At 34.6% G+C, this 20,953-nt stretch overlaps 1 protein-coding gene and 1 long non-coding RNA gene across 11 annotated transcripts in view; one reads left to right on the top strand and one right to left on the bottom strand.

Annotated features, from left to right (window-relative positions):
- Positions 1-19,210, bottom strand: part of LOC118279065 (uncharacterized) — a 595,270-nt gene extending 576,060 nt beyond the window's left edge. For all 10 annotated transcript variants that reach the window (XR_007705937.1, XR_007705938.1, XR_007705941.1 and 7 more), the window contains exon 1: positions 18,805-19,210. The gene's annotated coding sequence lies outside the window, so the exon portion shown is untranslated. The remainder of the gene's footprint in view (positions 1-18,804) is intronic.
- LOC126911406 (uncharacterized) overlaps positions 1-20,953 on the top strand; it is an 88,991-nt gene that overhangs the window by 48,437 nt on the left and 19,601 nt on the right. The gene's annotated exons all lie outside the window — the stretch shown is intronic.

Raw genomic sequence — 20,953 nt, 5'->3', positions numbered from 1 at the left:
CTGTAAACTTTTTTTTTTTTTTTGACGGGGGAAAATCATCCAATGTCTTCTCCCGCCTTGGGCGAGGCGGGAGGGAGTGTCGGACTCTTACTGACTAAAAACCACCCAGTTCCTTCTCCTGCTTTGAGCCGGAGCCCCGGTAACCTTTTACGTTGTCCGCAGCTCCAGAAGATACTGTAGGCTAGAAAATCATTTTTTATTAAAAAAAAAATCAGCATTTCTCATACATTTTTTTGCACATAGTAACAATACATAGGTAAGGTAAGGCTATGAGTAATGAAACTGCCCTTAAACGCAAGTAAACGGTCACGGCCGCCGCCTCACCGGACGACATTACGCGACCTCAACGTAAATGAATTTATAATGTCGAATCAGATTGCGTGCACCTCGTGCAATATTATCTTGGAATCGTTCACTTCCCATATCATGAGAATTACTTATGAATGCTACTTTGTAAGTTGTAAAGTAAAGTTGAGGCTTGAGACAGGTAATTCGATATGAGTAAAAGGAATTATTGTATCTTTCATCATTATGGGAATCAATTTTTACTTTTGTTATTTGAGAATGGTATCTTACTAAACATGTGATGTATGTAAAGTTTGGTTCTAAAGTTGCTTTAATGATGAGGAAAGTCAAAACTTACTATATTTATGGGTTTTTGCCTCGTTGTACGTGCTAGACAAATCAGACTGTATGATGACAGAAGTTACAATAAGGTAGGGCTTACCCTACATGTCCTTTCCTTAGAAAGGTCATGTTCACATGATCACAGCACATCTACATATTAAGTTCGTTTGTAACCATTATGAATGAATAATGAATAGACAGAGAAATAAAAGTTAAAAGTGAGTTTATAAATAAACACATAAACGATATGATAATTCTTTAAAGCTATAATTGGAAAACTTGATTCTCTGCTAACTGAGGAAATGACTCGTCCTGTCATTGCAAACAAGTTTCAAGCTAGCGAATGAGCTATAGATAACTATCTATAGTGTTCTTAGTTAGAATTCTAGTTGATACTTAGACTGAATAAACATTAATTATTATTCCTTCTACATCCTTATGATATCTTAAATATTTAACACTGAAAAGTAGAGATACTAATATCCACCAGCTACATATTATAATAAGTAGGTACACACACGCCAAATAATGCACCCTAAGGCCTTATTAACTGAACTGCGGACTACCTAGCGGGTTTACCGGAACTCCGGCTCGAAAAGCAGGGGTAAGAACAGGGTTTTTTTTAGTCAGTAAGAGTCTGACAGACTCTCTCGCCTCGCTCAAGTCGACAGAAGTCGTTGGATGATTTTTCCCACTTAAAAATAGAGGCCTTGTTAACTGTCGTGTCTGTGTTTACCAACGTTAATTGAATGAAGTGATCAAAATTAATATTAAATTAACCCACGTACTTAACATACATACAAATATTCACGTTTTCGTCATTAAATTACATGATATTCCAGTATGTAAATCATTAGTTATTATACCTATCGACGATCTATTTCAAGTGTTGATTTATTACTGATGTCAGTATTTATATCGCTGGTAAATCGTATATTAATTTCATCACGCGAGAATACTAATCGGTATAAAAAAGCGATTGCATTATTTAATAGACGCAAGCGTGACTAATGCACGCTAGGTCCTGTATTGGTGAATTGGACGAAATATTATTAAGTTTCTCATAATTTATACAATACGAGATTATGTTCAATAGTTAAACTGACAATCGTAAACGAAGAATTATTTTTAAATCTTACTCATGCGTTTAGACAGATATTATATTAAGAAATATTGTTAGTGATGTATAAAGCACGCCATACATCATCTGCCTCCAACTAAACGTCTTTAATAGGCCCTGCCAAGATGCCAAGACACGACTCCATTATAAAAACACCATAGACTATCACAAGGTCGTAGCGATGTATAACCTGTGGGCCTTATAGGGCAGATGTTACTCAACAAGTGTAATTACTATCTGTAATGTTTTTTATGTTGGCAGCCTTGTGTCTTTTTGTATGCGAGTGTGTGTGTGTATGTGTGCGGGTCATGGGTTATATACAACTTCAAACGTGCACTTACTAATTTAATTATCGAATATGGTTGTTTTTATTATATGCTATGTTTGATTTAATTACATATTCATACATAGGGCAAAGATTTTTATGATATTCGAAAGGTTTTAAGTGTCAGGGTTATAGAAATAAGGGTATATACTTTGACCTTTCATAAAAAGTACAAATACCGCTATACAGAATAATTCGATCAAGATTTATGAAGATTGATAGAAGCAATCTTAAGCATCTACAAATAATAACTTGTTCATGCCAAATTGAAACACAAAAAGCAGCATGACCAATAAATTAAAACAGCAATATTTTTTATAACTAACCTACAATCAATGTTGGTATTAAAATGTCATTAATTGTAGTTACAAGCTTCCTGAGTAACTGGTTAAATATAAATAGTAGCCAACAAGCTCTCCGCTTGATTATTCATTACAAAAACTGTGACAAAAAATCTTGTCAAGTTATCAATGACAAGAAAACGGAACGTGTCAGCTTGTGTCGGAGATAAAACTGTAACATATTTATTCACTGTTATATTATTTATTACGAACAAAAAAACACAAGAGGTTGTGTTCTTGGCGCCTTTTTAACTTTGTTCATGATAAGTACTTAGAAACAGGTTATTTCAGATAGTAAATCAAATACATATTTCCATTAAGAGCATTTAGCATGGAAATCAAGACGTTTTTTAAAACTATACTGAAAAGACGCCTGTGGATATTTTAAAAGGCACATCCATGATTAAACTTTTCATAAAAGAAAATCTCGACTGAAATACATATCATCATCATATCAGCTAAAAGACCTATGTCCACTGCTAAACGTAGGTCTCTTCCAACGACTTCATAATGTAACAACTCAATATAACACATAAAAAAAGTTTTAAAAGTCTAGAAATAAACTGCCAACATTATTTATTACCCAACATAAAACAATTTAAAATTCTATAATAAATAAAATAAGTTTAAATAAATAATTAAATGTTGCAGAATAGTACGCCATTATGTCGCTCTGTATTCGTATCGAGCTTGCGAACGTAAAAAACCTCGATTAATTAAAATGCTGACACAATTCCTTTTGCTATGTTCGCCATTAGCTGGCATTCTATGTCGTATTACTAAATCTAGTGAAGAAAAAATGTTGCCTTGCATTTACGGTTTGTCACTCACTCGGTAAATTAGAACTTAAGAAGTTGGGTTCATTAAAAGTAAAAGGAATGCTTATTTTTTATTTAAATAAATAAAAATGCTGATGGAATTAAGAAATGCTTTTAAATTAGAATAAAATTTTGCAAGACATTAAAATATTTGTAAAATAAAATGCAGAAATGTCCGAATATATCAAACAATATGGTAACCCTACTAAACGGAATTTCGTTTTGACAAATGTCACATTTGAAAGTTCTCAAATCAAATCTAATCTCAACTAACTATCAAAATAAAGATTTTTCTGGGAAATAACTAGAAAAGTAAACGATATTTAACTAGTAGTTAGGTGCCAAACTCCGAGGTAACGCCTACAGGTACGCACTTATGTCCGGATTAGACGGCGGGTCGCAAACCTGTTCCGCGCATACCAGCGGCACGTTGCGTCACCGCGCATGCGCCGCGATACAAAAAATCAAGGCTCGGAACCGGTTTAAAAAATACCGGTTAATACCGGTTTATATCGGTTTTCCTCCGAACTTTTCTTAAGAACGTGAACATTAAAGAACTTTATTTTAACCTAAATTAACCGGTTTATTCGACGAGGGGCATGTCGGTACACGCGTTGAAATATTATTATTGAAATAAGCTGAACAGCGCGCGGCGTTTCTTTGATGTGTGTCGTATTAACCGGTTTTTATTGCTCTAAACCGGTTAATCCGAAAAAACCTTTATGAAAATACTGTTCCAAATACCGGTTTAAAAAAACCGGTTTCGCGAACGAAACCCAATGTAAAGGTTTTGCGTACAAGTACATAATAACGGTTTGAAAATTTAACCGGTATCCGAGCCTTGCAAAAAATGGCGGACTCAGCTACGGTACTGAGAAAATTGTACAGAAGGGACATGTTAAAAGCTCAAGTTCGGTACAATATTTAGGTTGGTATTAAATTATTTATGTTCAAATAACAACAAAAATGCTATAATCGAAATAGCTCTTTTCTCAAACAGATAAACAAAATTAGAACTTAACACGTATGTAATAGCCTAATAGGTACGACTATTTAACCGCCGCAGGACTTAGTCATTGTTTTCAATACATAAAAAATTAAATTAAAAATTTAAAAAACCCCGACACAAAAACTTAATTTCCCTTTAAAAAGTAAAAAATAATAAAAGAAACTTAATCTTAAAGTACCTAAGAATGTACTAATAATTCTAAAAAAATACGTCGCGTTGGGGGGGACCGCTCCTAATTATTTCTTACTTTTCTACGATTTTTTCATAAGTGCTTGGTGTTAACATTAAAGTAAATTGATGTTTAAGTACTTAACTATAACGCAGAAAATAGAAATATAGTATTCATGCGGTCCCCCAACGCGACGTATTTTTTTAGAATTATTAGTACATTCTTAGGTACTTTAAGATTAAGTTTCTTTTATTATTTTTTACTTTTTAAAGGGAAATTAAGTTTTTGTGTCGGGGGTTTTTTAAATTTTTAATTTAATTTTTTATTTCATACTTTTTATAGGTAGGTTAGGTTAAGTTAGGCTTAGTATATTACATATACTTACTATAATTTCAATTCTTGTTAAGGTAAAGATTACATTCAAGGTCAAGCTCGTTCGCTTTGATTTTTTTTTTTACTTATTAATTACTAGTTTTTGTTTCTATAAGTAGGCTAAAGATAACATTGGTGCAGGTTTTATATCTTTGTATTTTATAAAAAAATTCATTTCATTTTTAATTTTTAAATTTTTTTTATTATTTTTTTATTTTTTTAATTTTTTTATTTATTTTTTTATTTTTGTTAATACGAAAAATGATATCTTTCAATATTTTCTTTCAGTGCGGTTTCATTTGAGACCCCATCCCAGTATATTTGCAGACCTTCGGTTAATCTCCCGCTTACGTTACTTTCACCGCCCATAACTTTAAAACGGCTCAACCGATTTTCATCAAACATGTCTAAAAACACTCGCACATAAGTCCCCTTTGATACGAAACTAAATTGAAATCACTGCATCCGTTCGAGAGTTACGATGCCACAGACAGACAGACAGACAGACAGACAGACAGACACGTCAAACTTATAACACCCCTCTTTTTGCGTCGGGGGTTAAAAATCGTTACTAAGGAATAGTTTAATTAATCATTAAATGTCTCTGAATGCAGCAGTAAGCAACTAAACGTTAGTTCCAAGTTTCAAACCCTTTACCAAATAGATTGTGGGCCTTCTGCGTTTACTCGCGTTACGGTATCCGTGGAAATGAGCGAGTAAACTGCTCGGAGCTTGTGTAATGTCTGTCGCTGGCTCGCTAGGATAACTGGCTGCTAGTTAGCGTCTCGTTTAAGTTCCGCTACACTAATATGTGAACTCTCATGTATGTGTCTTGTACGGTTGCACAATTTTCCCGTGGCTTTCTTGGTAAAAACTTACGTACTGGTTGTTTATTGGTAATACTTGGCAAGCTACTTAATATTTTTGTGATTTACAACTTGCAAAAACACTGCAGTTTATTCAGAATTGGTTAATACTTAAATATTATTAAGCTGACTGCCCCATTGCCCGAGCGGCCGCAAGTGCGGCTGCCGAGCAAGGGTTCTCGGTTTCAATTCCCAGATCGGGCAAAGTATTGTTGGGATTTTTATCAGTTTTTCGAAAATATCTATCTAGTAGCAGCACTGAGTCTGACATTGTGTCCGATATATGGCAATAGGCTCACGCCCTATTACATGGGACTTATAACAGTAATGGTGAAAAATGGGTGCAGGTACATACATTGTACAGTGACGTTACGTGTCGAAATGAGCCTCTGCCTACCCATTTGGGGATAAAAAGCATGACGTTGAAAAAGAATCTTGGATACAAGGTACACATTTTACGCCTAACTTACTTAAAACTGCGCAGTGCAATAGGTAGGTTATAAAGCCAAAGTAGGTACTAAAATAACCCGAAGTTAAAGTTTGCGGTTATCTGTTGCAACGACTCAACGAATAGTTATATTATAACGGTGATTAGTTTAAAATAACTGATATTTACCGACAAGGTCGCGAAGTGATGAGAGATGATTCATGGCAGAACAATGTGTCGGCTTCATCTCTGAATGGGAATAAGTAGGTAATGTTTTGTTTTATATATCTGTTACAGCCAAAGTAATAAATCTTGATATTATATATACTGTCTAGCAATTATATATAACGTCTACTCAATTTAGATAAAGTGATAAATGACACAAAATTAATCACATTAACTAGCAATTTTATATACTATCTTCGAAGACTTGGATAATGTAATAAAACGAGCAGCATGCAAACAAATATGCAGCATGCAGCAGGCAGGGTTTCTGTCATGGCTCCGGCGCTGTGGGCCTCCCGCGGTCCCACGCGTACTAATCGTCGCAGACGGCTTACGCTCACCACCGCAGCTTTGGCTTGTTGACCGGCTTCGCCGGCCAGCCTCAGCCGCGGTGGCTCGCTAGCAGCCTCCTGCTCCTCAGCCCGCGGGCCGCCTCGGTCCTACGCGCCTACGTGATTTTAAATTACAGGCAGTACTCTAGGGGTAGGACAAACAAGACTACGTGGAGTCGGTTTTGTAGCAATTCGGTTCTGTCACTAACTTTTTTTGCATAGCATATTAAATTTTTAACCAACATTATTATTTAATTGTTACAGAAACTTTAGCAAATTAGTTTGATCGGAATTATGTATAGGGCACTACAAGTTCTCTACCACCATTTCCTACATAAGTTATTAGGCCTACTAACGTAAGCAAATTTATGCCAAAACAAATTAGTCTTTGATCTTAAAGATTAATTTTTATTCTTATAAGTTATTCTTACAAGTAAAAGTCTTGTGACATTTTGAGTTACACATGTATTATTACTTTAACTAACTTGGACTCCCTATTATGAATAATATCCAGATAAAGTGATTAATTTATTACATTGTCTAGTGAATTTGGCTTTTTTATACGATTATTCATAATAACCAGTCATTATGAATAATTGCTATTTAATCACTCTGACTGTAACATATCCTTTACAATGCATTCAATGAATGAATGAAGCTGCTACCGTTTGATACATTGTCTTCATCTTGTTTTCATATTTCTTGAATAACTATTATAGTGAGTAGTTCTATGTGATACTAATAAATAGTAAGAATCACACGGACAATACGGTATTTATACTTATACAATATGCTATTTCCTCAGTACTCAGTAGTATCTATCTAGTATGGAGACTGGAATTGTGCTCGGCATATGGCGGTACATGACTAAAAACCACCCCGTTTCTACTGCTACTTTTCGAGCCGGAGCCCCGGTAACCCGCTAGGTCCGCAGCTCCGGGAAATGGACTCAGCTAGGCTATAGTTTTTATATGTATAGAAAGATGCGTGCTATGGATGCGTGCTATTGAAGTGTGCTATGGGTGGCTTCGAGCAGACTCGAACTGCGCATCTTCTTCGCACAGCTACATAGCACATCTCTGGTGGAAAAGCACCCTAAGAAGTAAATAATACATGGAATAGTGCAGCGTATAGCTGTGACTAAAATCGGGAAAAACCTGCATCCTGCATATAAAATAACAACTAAAACAGCATAACTATGACTAAAAAATACCTATTGCTTATTTGGTAGTTATGACTAAACACAGATATTTATTTACCTACCTAACTTCGTAGTAACAAAACGACCTTTCCGAAATTTTCCATTCCGAATAGGTAACCGTCAATTTATCTAACAACTGCAAGTAAATAACACCAAATAGAGCGATTGTTACTTGTTCCTCGCAGATCACTTTCAAGCCATGAGATACAGCGGCGCCGGCCACAATCACAACCTTCAAACAGCTATAAAACTAACTTGAAAAGTTTCTACTAAAGTTACGCACTATTCTTTATTATACAATTTACTATTATTACAGGGGCTCTTAACCTTTTTTTTTAAGGGGGAAAATCATCCAATGTCTTCTCATGCCTTGTGTGAGACGAGAGGGAATGTCAGACTCTTACTGACTAAAAACCACCCCGTTCCTACTCCTGCTTTTCGAGTCGGAGCCCCGGTAACCCGCTAGGTAGTCCGCAACTCCAAATCAGAGGAGCTCTGAACCTGGGGTCTGTAGTCTGTAGTCTGTTCGGTGCAAATTATTGTTTGTTGGCAATATTTTAAACATCTTTTAAATATTTCATTAAAATATGGGTAGAGTTACTTAGTTGCTGTTTGTTTCGTTTGCTTTGAACTCAATCATTAGGTACGTACACAATTTGAAGAGACTTCTTGTCTTATTTCTACGTTTCTACAAATGCAACTAAGATTAAGATTCGTAGACGTATTTTTGTTCAATAAATCCCAAGTTTATTACTTGGGATTTTCTTAGTAGTAATACACAGCTACATATTTCCTGGATAGTAGGTATTCCTACTATTACCTACAAAAACGTCAAAATTTACTCACTCACATAAAATATGGTACAGAAGGTTAGGTAAAACACAAAATTAAATGCAAGATGAAATGGAAAGCATGACGGCTAAACCGTAGCAACTTCGACGAAAGAAAAGAATCCCGCTAAAAATGTTGCCGACGCCTGCTTCAGTTGCGATTGCTATAGAAACCGTTATCACAGACACACATCTTCCTTTACTTTATAATGGCAGTAACAACACGCCATTGTTCGGCGACGTAAAGACAATCTTCTTACACAATGTAAACTAAGCCTACTGCGGTTTTAATTAAGTTTGTTTTTCAACGGGCCAGTGGACACGCCCTGTGTGCTTGTTGATAGATCAATCAGATTAATGTAGTTGCATCTGAGATTTTAAAGGTCATAAAATTTACAAAGTCCCTTTTAAAATCAACATTTGAATATGACGTAGCGGTCCAGAGGTTTAAGACGCCCGCTTCTCATGTATGAGGTCGCGGATACGAAATCTACTGACGCGATGACGGCGAGAACCAATGTTACTTTTTCCGGAAATTCGAACTTCTTAAGATTATTTAGACATCATTGACAAACGATGAAGTAAAACATCGTGGGCTTATAATTCCTAATTATAAATTTGAAATCGCCAACCCGCATTGAGCAAGCGCGGTGATTAATGCTCAAACCTCTGTGTGAGAAGAGGCCTTTGGTCAGCAGTGGCCACTTACAGGCTGTTGATGTGATGTGTGAGTATGACAGGAAGAAAAACATAGGTATTCTATATCGTTACTTAGGTGGGTACATAGGTGCTTTAACCCTATACTTGGCAAAGAATTTTAGGTGCTTTTTTTTAAATTTTTTTTTCTTACCCTGTTTTTGACATGGGCAAGTAACTTGTAAAAAATAATAAAAAAAATCCTACGTCTATAGTTATTGTAATATTGCATGTGTCTTAAAATGCACATTGCCAAGGGGTCTGAATAACAATGGAAAAAAGTGTGTGTGTCCCAAAATGCACATTGCTGTAGTACATGAAAAATAAAAATCCAAGTTTATAATAAAAATAAATGTTTGAGGAATAATATTCTTAACACTAATTATTTTAACAAGTCTTTAAGAATCACATAAGTTATATTTGAGATCACAATTTGAGTCGCAGTCGCGTAATTACTACAAAATCTGATAGTAACTGTTGAGATTATCACACAAAGTAAATATAATTTTACTTTGTGTGATAATCTTTTTTTTTATGTTAAATGGGCCGACGTTTGGCCGCTATCTTGCCTGATGGTAAGTGATGATGCGGCCTACGATGAAGCACGTCTGCCCATAAGCAACCTATTCACTCGGGCTTTGAAGACACCCAGGTTATACCCACCAGGAAACACAGACTCCGGCAAGGAGTTCCACTCCCTAGCAGTTCGCACAAGGAAGCTTGAAGCGAAGCGCTTCGTGCGAGTGGGTGGGATATCTACCATGAAGCGGGACGCCTCGCCGATTGTCTTGTGGTTCGATGATGGAAAGGACTAGGGGGAATCAAGTTGTGCAGTTCCCCCGCACACTCTCCGAAATGTATCCGGTAAAAAACGGAAAGGCGCAAGGTCTGTGTTCAAGACTTTGAAGCCGGGCCTCCACAAGCGCATCATCATTGATAAGCTTCTTGGCACGCCTTTCAATGTGTTCGAGCGCATCCAACTGGTATTTAGTCGAGCCGTCCCAAAGGTGAGAACAGTACTCCATACATGACCGAACCTGCGCTTGATACAGGCTCAGCAGTTGTTTCGGTGTGAAGTACCGTCTCACCCTCGAGAGGATACCCAGCTTCCTACCAGCCAGATGCGCCTTCGACTCTATATAAGAGCCGAAGTTTAGCGTTGGCGAGAGAGTTAGGCCCAGAAGCTCAAGATGATCCGATATTGGAACGGGTACATTTCGGAAAGTAGGAGCCAGTGGAAATTGACTCCGTTTGGCGGAGAATAGATGCCAGGGCATTTATTGTCAGATGAAGAGAATGAATTCTGTGAAGTTTTTACAACGTTAGACTCTCCGTCTGGACCAATAACTTTGAATCAGAAAACCACCCATGTTCATCAACCAGCCATCCCATCTCCACAACAATGTAGATTTTCTAATGAAGATGGTAAGGGTGGAGTCCCTGAGCTTGTGTCGGAGTCACGTCTGCGGCCATGATTAGAAATACTACGATGAAACGTTAGTTCGTCTCCTGAGGAATCAATGTTCTCTGCGCCAGATCCTGCTCTTGCTTTGATTAACTAACGCTAATATTTTTTGTCCTCTGATCTTGTACGGAAAATAAAAATGTTACTATGGACTTTCATTATTATTAATTACATACAATAAGCCTATTGCAGCCCGCTACTGATCGTAAGCCTCCTCCATTTACAATTATAAGTACCTACTAAGTGATCTGGCAATGTGCATTTGAATGCACACAGAATAGGGAAGGTAGAAATGCAAGCAAGCTGGCAATGTGCATTTGCAGACACATCAAGAAATAAACAAATATTACGATATCAAATTACCGCCATCGTTTTGAAATATTAGCAATCATCCAAGCAAACACATTCAAGAGTAGATTAACATTATAAAACGTAAGTTTAAGCGATTATAAATAAGTATTATAATCGATTTTTACCATGTTAGTCATCGACGTGTGCGCACGCGCTGCTATTTTGAAGCCGACTGACAACCAGTGTTGCCAAATAACACTGATTCTCTTTTTTATGACATTTTAGGACATTTATCTATACAGTAGTAGTAAAATAAAACATAAATACTGCTGTGTCTGGTCTCTATATTTATTTTTTAAATGTGTGCATTACAGTGCACATGGTCAAGTATAGGGTTAACAATAAATTGACATAGCCAACTTTTATTCAACTTCACGCCTTTTATTGCCGAAGGAGCAAGCAGAGGTGCACATTATGGCACGTAATGCCGCTATACAATGTACAGTGTACACCCACTTTACACCATTTGTGTTATAAGTCCCATGTAATAGGGGGTGAGCCTATTGCCTATTGCCATATACTGGACACAATTCCAGACTCCGTGCTACTACTGACATAGCCACTACCTGTTTATTAGTTCGCCAATACTTATACTACATTGAGAGAAAGAATGTAACTAAAGTTCAGACTGAGACCAATTCATATAATTACGACGGTTAGTCTAATCACATAGCGCCTTGCAGTCAGTCGGTTAGGTATTTCCTGGCCCGTGTTCCCACAAGAAACAGTATTTACTGTAATTAGCTCTAACCTAACACACACAACTTAGTTACGTTAAGTGTAGGTATGCTAAATATTTTCCGCGTTCATTTGAGAAGTTTATGTAATTTAAAAACTAGATTTTTAGACATGTTTCAGTATTCTTAACATTACCTAGGTACCTATTTCTCCCGGAGCTGCGGATTGCCTAGCGGGTTACCGGGGCTCCGGCTCCAAAAGCAGGAGTAGGAACGGGGTGGTTTTTAGTCAGTAACAGTCTGACACTCCCTGTAAAGGTTAATGCTGGGTTGTTAAATAATAGAAAGGAATGTTCACTAAAAAACTGTATTGTTCAATGCTACAAATAATTATGTTAAATGATAGAGCGAGGGAGCACGCGTGACGTCCCTTAAGGCGATCTGATCACGTACTGATTTGCTTAATTAATAAATTTCATCGTTTGGCGTAAAGGTGCAAAGTGATGATTAGACTAAAATGCAATTATATGCTATGATGTGCGGGTTCACCGTACACTCCCTCTCGCTTCGCTCAAGGCGAGAGAAGTCATTGGATGATTTTACCCCTCAAAAAAAGGTACCTATCTATTTCTATCTGTAAGTATCTTCATTCAAATCATCAGTCGTTATTTTGCCGTCTTCATAATATAACCTGTAGCTACTACCTATCTAATTAATTAGTGACCATTGGTTGCGCACCGAAGGGTCAACTAACGCGAACATTATAATATCGTGGCCAGTCACGGATAAACAACCATTTATTTTGCTTCATGTTTTATTCAAGCAAAGGTTGTTGCCTTACAGCCTAGTATTTTTTCTTGCCATTTATTCAATGCCCCCCCACACACACGGTGTTCCGCGCTTTTTGTTTGACAATCAACAATCACTAATTGACCGTGTATGGGAGTTACGATGAATGGCTGAGAATACATCTGTATTTAAAGTTTTAAACAATCGAGTGAACTTCACAACATTGAACCGGAATCGACACTTGGTTTCACGTTATACGAGAATGTAATAATATTGTGATATTGTAACGATGTCGCCATTTTATATCAGTTTCAATTATGTTATGAGTTTACATTTACGAAAAAAAATAAGAAATGTCAACTTTAAGTAGGGTGGCCAAATTATTGTTTTTACATGGACAGTCCTGCAATTACTCTACTTTTAAAATACTAGTTTTTAGCGGTTGTTTGTTACACATTTACACAATTATGCAATTATAATCAAGAAAAATGCAGTAAGTACTAGGTAGTGGTCAAATGGGTTACACTCCTAATTAATATTGGAATGTTTTAAGAAAAGAGAAATCATAGAAAACTGCTAAATATTGCGCAGACGGAATTTAGCGAAACGTTGAAATATTTAGAGCGTTTTCTTTACTTTACTTTCGATTTTTAGAATACAACACAAATAGGTGTTAACTGGCGTAAATTTCTTTACATTCGTTTCATTCATGATGTTCAGTTTCTCATACGTAGAGATTGTAGTAGCATTCACAAAGCTGGTGCCTACTAAATAATTTCAATTGTTGTACGTCACTATTGTACCCATTTGCCATTACATAATAATTGTACATTTGAATTGAGAGTAAATAAAAAGTATTTTCTTTATTCTACATTATTTAATAAATATTTTACTATCAGCAAGTTAAAGACTTTACTGTAGCTTCGCTATAGGACAAAATGGCGTGCTAGTCTAGCAGTAGATTGCGAATATTGCGATAGGCAATCATTACATAATTCGAACATTCCTGTATAACATACCTAAAAACCGCAATTGGAATCATGATATTGCACACTTGCATCAAGTTTAGTACTAACTGGAAGCTAACTTATCATACAAATGTATTCATATTATTTATTTAATAGTTGCTATATTTCCTACGATTCCTATGAAACTAGCAAGTTACAATAAACAATTTATTATGAGACTAGCTTTTGCCCGCGACTTCGTTCGCGTGGAATAGTGACTTCCGGCAAATTTTTGGTTTTAACCACATAGTTCCCATAGCTATAGGCTGATGATGATGATGATGATGATGAGTTCCCGATCTCGCGGGATCTTTTCAAAAATGAGATGTGGAAGATATTCCAGGGAACTCTTCAAAAATCAACATAATGAGCTCTGCGTTTGATTTTAATAGATGTATACTCACTTAGGGCATTGAAAAAATAGTTTAAAAACGGACTTTAACTAAAGAAATATTATAATCTTTCCGAACTTAAGATGAAAACTAACTTAAAACTAAAGAAAGCTACGAATTACGAATTTATAACAATTAAAAAAGAAATTATATTAGAACCTATCCTTTATGCTATAATAACCAAGCTTAAACTAAATAATTTAAAAGAAACGACTTAAATCTAATCTAATTAATTTATAAATTAGACTTACAATTTTATTAAAAAAACTAACTACAGTAACTACTAATAATCGATATCAAACTAAACCTACGTTAAAAAGTTTAACCAGAAAACCAGGATAACCCAACAAATAAACTTATTAATTGACAAATACAACGAAACCAATTTAGAATATACGAAACAGCAGGACCACTACAGACAAATAATCATACGACTGATAATACACATTTTCTACAATAGTACCGAAGCGCTCGGCCGATACCCAACCAAATAATTGTAACAAAACCATAGCGCAATCTATTTCGATCCCAACGCCATCTATCGAGGATAAAGACAACTTGGATTATTTATTTATACTCCGTTCGGGCATTTTCTTTGTACTAAAAGTTTAATTATATTGATATAATTTTTTTCATACCTTTTTACTATTTGTTAACTTTTTTTCGATGAATTAAAACAATAACATGAACCGAAGTCGTGTAACGATCGACATAGAATTATCTATACTCCGTTAGAGCGTTTTCTTTGTACTAAAAGTTGTATTATGTTATATTTTTCATTGCTTTTTACTATTTTGTAAAAACAAATTTCCAATGAATTAAAACAATAACATGAACTGAACAATTGTAATTACACCATCGCGCGATCAACGCCATCTATTTACGGAGTATAGGAACAGCCCGACATTGTTCAATTCCGTACTATAAGTACGAAATTGAACAATAGATGGCGCTGTATGTCCGGAATAAATTTATTTTTTATTTTATTTTATATTATTTTATTTTTATTTTATTTTTATTTTATTTTTATTTTATTTTTATTTTTATTTTATTTTTATTTTATTTTTATTTTATTTTTATTTTATTTTTATTTTATTTTTATTTTATTTTTATTTTATTTTTATTTTATTTTTATTTTATTTTTATTTTATTTTTATTTTATTTTTATTTTATTTTTATTTTATTTTTATTTTATTTTTATTTTATTTTTATTTTATTTTTATTTTATTTTTATTTTATTTTTATTTTATTTTTATTTTATTTTATTTTTATTTTATTTTTATTTTATTTTTATTTTATTTTTATTTTATTTTTATTTTATTTTTTGATTTTTGAAATAAAAATATATCTATGTCCTTTCTAAGGTTCTAAACTATATCTGTACCAAATTTCAACCAAATCCGTCAAATAGTTGCGGAGATTAATGGTGAAACAAACATAGAATGTTCGACGTGATTCTTTAATTTGACATAACTTTTTTATTTATGAACCGATTGACATGAAACAAACACTAAATGTAAATTTAAGCATCCCACAATATATTCGTGAAAACCGCATCCAACTCGGATCAGCCGTTTCTGAGATTAGCGCGCACAGACGAACAGACAAACAGACAAACAGACAAACAGACAAACAGACAAACAGACAAACAGACAAAAAAAAAGTTAATTACATTTTTGGGTTCGACATCGACATAACAATAACCCCTGCTATTTTTTTTATTTTTATTTTCAATGTACAGACAGCACTTTTCTACGATTTTATTATATGTATAGATTTTTGAATTAAAATATATCTATGTCCTTTCTAAGGTTCTAAACTATATCTGTACCAAATTTCAACCAAATCCGTCAAATAGTTGCGGAGATTAATGGTGAAACAAACATAGAATGTTCGACGTGATTCTTTAATTTGACATAACTTTTTTATTTATGAACCGATTGACATGAAACAAACACTAAATGTAAATTTAAGCATCCCACAATATATTCGTGAAAACCGCATCCAACTCGGATCAGCCGTTTCTGAGATTAGCGCGCACAGACGAACAGACAAACAGACAAACAGACAAACAGACAAACAGACAAACAGACAAACAGACAAACAGACAAAAAAAAAGTTAATTACATTTTTGGGTTCGACATCGACATAACAATAACCCCTGCTATTTTTTTTATTTTTATTTTCAATGTACAGACAGCACTTTTCTACGATTTTATTATATGTATAGATGTTGCCGGTCCCAGCTGAGCTCTTGCATACAAATGGCTTTTCGTAATAGATTGCCTAATGTCACATCTTCAATCTTAATGCTAGTAAACATTCGGTTATGGTTCCGTGGGCAGGTTATTTTTGACATGATATTTTTATTTAGTTTGAATCTTTAAGCGTATAATGTATTTTTAGTACAATTAGTAAAACTTGGCGTATCTTCCATTAATCGCAAAAGTAAGCTCTTGATTTCGTATTTATTTTGTTCACAAACATATTTATTTAGTTTATGGTGCCTAAAATAAAACAAAAAGGATTAGATATTCAAAATTATACTTGGTGTCAACATTCGCAATGCTATGCCGTTTTCCCGTGCGGCACGCGGTACCCAAGAGGTAGGCAGGTAGGCTTACGTACGTGATATCATCTCCGCGGCGCGCGAGGCGTGGCGAGGAAGATTAACGCGACTCCAATTTACATAAACTAGTCAGTTACATAAGGGAAAGTGGTTAAACTTTTGTGAATAACAAAATTTACACATGCCGCCAGCTAAAAGTGCTTTTCATTGTTTAATTTACGAGTGTGGTGACAGAAAGGAGGCTTATGTGGCTCAGTGAGCATTATATTTGAAAAGGCTTTCAAACAATATTTATGCAAGTTATTTATGTAAATATGCTAATAGGTATGTAGCTCTAGACTATGCCCATTGTGGTAAAATATTCTATAATTCAGTTCAGATTTCTAAAATGTTTATCATAGTTTTTCAGGTTCAAGTACGATTGCACTTCATTTAAAAATCAATCGATTAATCTCAGCCACAATTGACATTGAGAAACACAAACAATACGTTTACATATATTTGCACAAATGTATAGAGAATTGAATATTTCTATAATGCATGACTCATTATTTTATTTGTGATAATTACGTAATGCTTCACAGATTGGACCACAGCCTAATAAAGTTAGATGTAAAAGAAACGGGGCTTTAATCATGTTTTTATAGGAACTTGTTGAAATAAAAAACGGCGGTTTCTTTAACCGCTTGTGGGCAAATACCTTTAAAGCAAAAAGGTTAAGTATCTGTTGAGCTCACAGCCTTTAAATCTCATGTTTAATGAAATAAGTATGCTAAAAGTTTCGGTCAGTAAGAAATCTCAAAGAGAACAAAACTCTAATCAATTTCCCAAAAAATTAAACACTAATTAGCTTTAAAAAATTAAAATTAATTCGCTCAAGTTTTACAACTGGTGCACGAAATTAAACAAGTGAAATCGCTTTTATCTTCTTATAATTAAATCTGTACCAGTTTTTAGAAGATTTATTTCATGATCAGGGTCAATGAAATATGATAATGATGATAATAATCGTTGAAAAAATACTTATTCATGTAATTAATCGGTTTACGAGACAATAAATCGCTATTACGTTTGATTTATTTTAACTAGACATCTTTATTATATTAAATCAAGATTACAAAGATATCTCTTTCACGTTTCGACACATTACACACGCTGCACGCTTGCCTGATATGGATGCATATCGTCTTCGATTTATAACCGATCATCAATAATCACGCGATATTCTTCATCTCTTCTTTAACATTATATTTCTACTTGAACGAGCGACAATAAATTACGACAAGCTTAGCGGCAATCGACAATGAAGTTTTCTTACAAGTTCCCAGTATAGAAAATATTCATGAATACTGGGATCCGTCAAATAAATTGATAACAAGCATGTGGAGTATTGTGGAGTAACGGCGTCTAAGTTTCGATAATTATAGTGATTACCTTGCGTGCTGTACCAAGTAGGTACTGATACTTTAATGGTACTTATTCTATAAATGATCGCAAACTTTCTACACTACTTCGTTTAATGATGGTATAGGTATGAATATAATTTATATACCTGTGGGCGGAGCGCTCACACCCGAAGTTTGGAATCCATTTAAGCTAGGTATCGACAATTAAGTACAAAAATACTTAGCAGTTTCTAGTGGTAAATGAAAAATCATGAGTAGGTATAATTTTGTTACAAAATCTTATATTTCATTATTCAACAGTCCTTCAAATTGCTTATAATTTAGAATTAGTAACAAATTCGCACACAACCTGTCGCAATTTCATAATATTGTAGTATCCTGTTTTAATCATCCAAATTCATGGTCAATACGTTTCTCTTTTGAACTTCGAATGTGTCTGTCATTTAAATATAGAACGAATTGGTAATTTGATTGACTATGCTGCAATTTTGTTTTGTCTGTAATCGTAAAAAAATGTTTTATGAATAAAATATTATTTAAAAGTCGACCTACATCCTACAAGGCTAATTAATACAGAATTTAATGTGTTTACCAACAAATTCATTTGTTTGTAGTAGACAGGTAAGACTGCACCTTCTATTTGTTAAAAATTCATACATGCAATATGCAATAATTAGTAAATGAAGAAGTATAATTAAACACTTTCATAATTACTTCCGACTAATGAGATAAACTTTCTAAAATGTTTAATTTTACATTTTTACTGGAATAAATTATAATGGGAACTCACCTTTCCAATTAGAATCCAGTTGGGAATGTTGAACAGTTGATATCGATGTTCGATGTATTCAAACACCCACGATAAAACGATGTAGGCAAATAATTTTATTACCTATTATTTATTCAAAGTTTAAATTATTACGAAATCCATAACAAACAAACATGGGATGCAAACCCGTTTTCACGTTAGAAAAATTCCTTTCTAATATTCACTGAGTCTAATCAAACTGGAAATATCACAACAAATCCTTCAAATAAATCGATTTATTTGATAATTTCGATCGGAATACAACACTCACTCTTGTCTTTTATTTCTTTTTTCAAATTAGAAACGTTCACTTCGGCGTCACCGCGCATGCGCCCAACAAACGCGCGTGCCTTCGACGACGACGGTGCGACTGTCTGAGCCAATCGGCGTTTTGCATTCTCCGAAGATCGAGTTATTACACAAACGAGTTTGAACGGTCGTCAGCTGTCGTAAATAAGCTACGTTCAGTGTACGTTCTTGTAGAACCGGCTAATACGATTGTTTCTTACTGTCTACACTGTAAAATGTCACTTATCTCGTGGGCATAAGATTTAGAATATACATTGAGGTCCTAAGATTTACATTTATTTTCTTGTAGTGTTGACGTTCAATTGCTATGGGAAAATGATATTACGAACAAGTGCCATAAGATTTATAATCATTTAACCGAGAATGAAATGAATGAGATATTTTATGGAAGGTATTTTGAGTTTTATAGTTACAGTTATAGTGGTTAAAGTTGCATGTTTATGTTTGTGTTGAGTTGATCACCTTAGAAGAAATGCTGTGGCCTCGAGTGGTATGTGCAGTGCATAGTTGAGTGGCCCGAAAGCCCGCGCAGAATCTTGATGTTTTATCATCGCACGTGACGTAACACCTGTTGAACTTTTCTATTGTTTCCCAATTACTGTCTTCACAATAATAATTGTGAAACAATATCGCCCTTTGTTACATTTAAATAATTCAGGCGTTTTCATTATTCATCTAACGGATCATTTTATTGAATAAAATTGTTATTTGACTGATATTGTATTCTTTAATAAGTAGCGACATCTAGTTGAAAACTTAATACAAATTTTCATTTAATATTTTGTTTTATTAAAATATGATTTATGTAACAATGAATTGCTACATGTATTAATTTAGCTTTTCCGGTTACTAATGTCAGTAATGGAATTTTCGCATTTAAAGAAACCCATTTTTTTAACGATGACTCATCTACTCGGCGCTAGATGGCGCTGAAATTGAAAAGACAATTCAGTATCACGTACTAGATAGAAATTCTTCTATTATTTCAGTAAACTATAAGAAATCTATCACAAACTAGCATTCCTGAGCTCTCAGACACATGAGTCATACATATAGCGTTAGATAGTAGAAAGAAACGAGCAACTGTCACTCACGTACTCACACACTTCCGTCAACATATTTACGTGACCAAACCGCGCAATGAGGCGTCAATAATTTCAACTTAGCGACTTAATAACTCGCGAATACTGTTTAATTGTCCGTCTAATGTCTTCTTCCGTGCTTACGTAATGCGAAGATGTAATATTTGAAGAGAAATTAGCCAGCAGTGTGTACCTAATTGCCGGCAGTTACTTTATGGACAATAGATCATGCAGATTGACATTTACTGTAGGAATATTAGTTGGCACGCGATTGTTTAGTGGTTTAGTAATTAGTCGTTTGAAAATACATTAGAGGGGCTTATAGTCTAGGTACCTTCTAAGGAATTATTCGAAGACTTGGTATAATGACCACATTATACCAGGTACCACTGCACTGGAAACTTAATTATAAAGGAGATGAATTAGCTAACGGAGTCAACCGGTTATCTATTGCATCTTTAGTTCATAAATGAATATGAGTTATATGCCTAAGAAATTGGTATATATGGTACCAACAGCGCTTTTTTTATTGGTATAAGCCGGTAAACGAGCAGACGGATCACCTGATGGTTAGCAATCGCCGCCGCCCATGGACATCTGAATTAATCTGAAACACCAGAGGCGTTACAAGTGTTTTGCTGGCCTTTAGGGCGTTAGGAATTTAAGGGGTAATTGGGCCTACCTACCTACTGAATCAATTTATAGTACTGTAGGTATCGTAAACTTCTATTATAGAATCA

Source organism: Spodoptera frugiperda, chromosome 14 (genome assembly GCF_023101765.2).
Source record: "Spodoptera frugiperda isolate SF20-4 chromosome 14, AGI-APGP_CSIRO_Sfru_2.0, whole genome shotgun sequence".
Lineage (NCBI taxonomy): Eukaryota > Metazoa > Arthropoda > Insecta > Lepidoptera > Noctuidae > Spodoptera > Spodoptera frugiperda.
The sequence above is the reverse complement of the archived record's forward strand: the minus strand, read 5'-3'. Positions and strand labels throughout refer to the sequence as shown.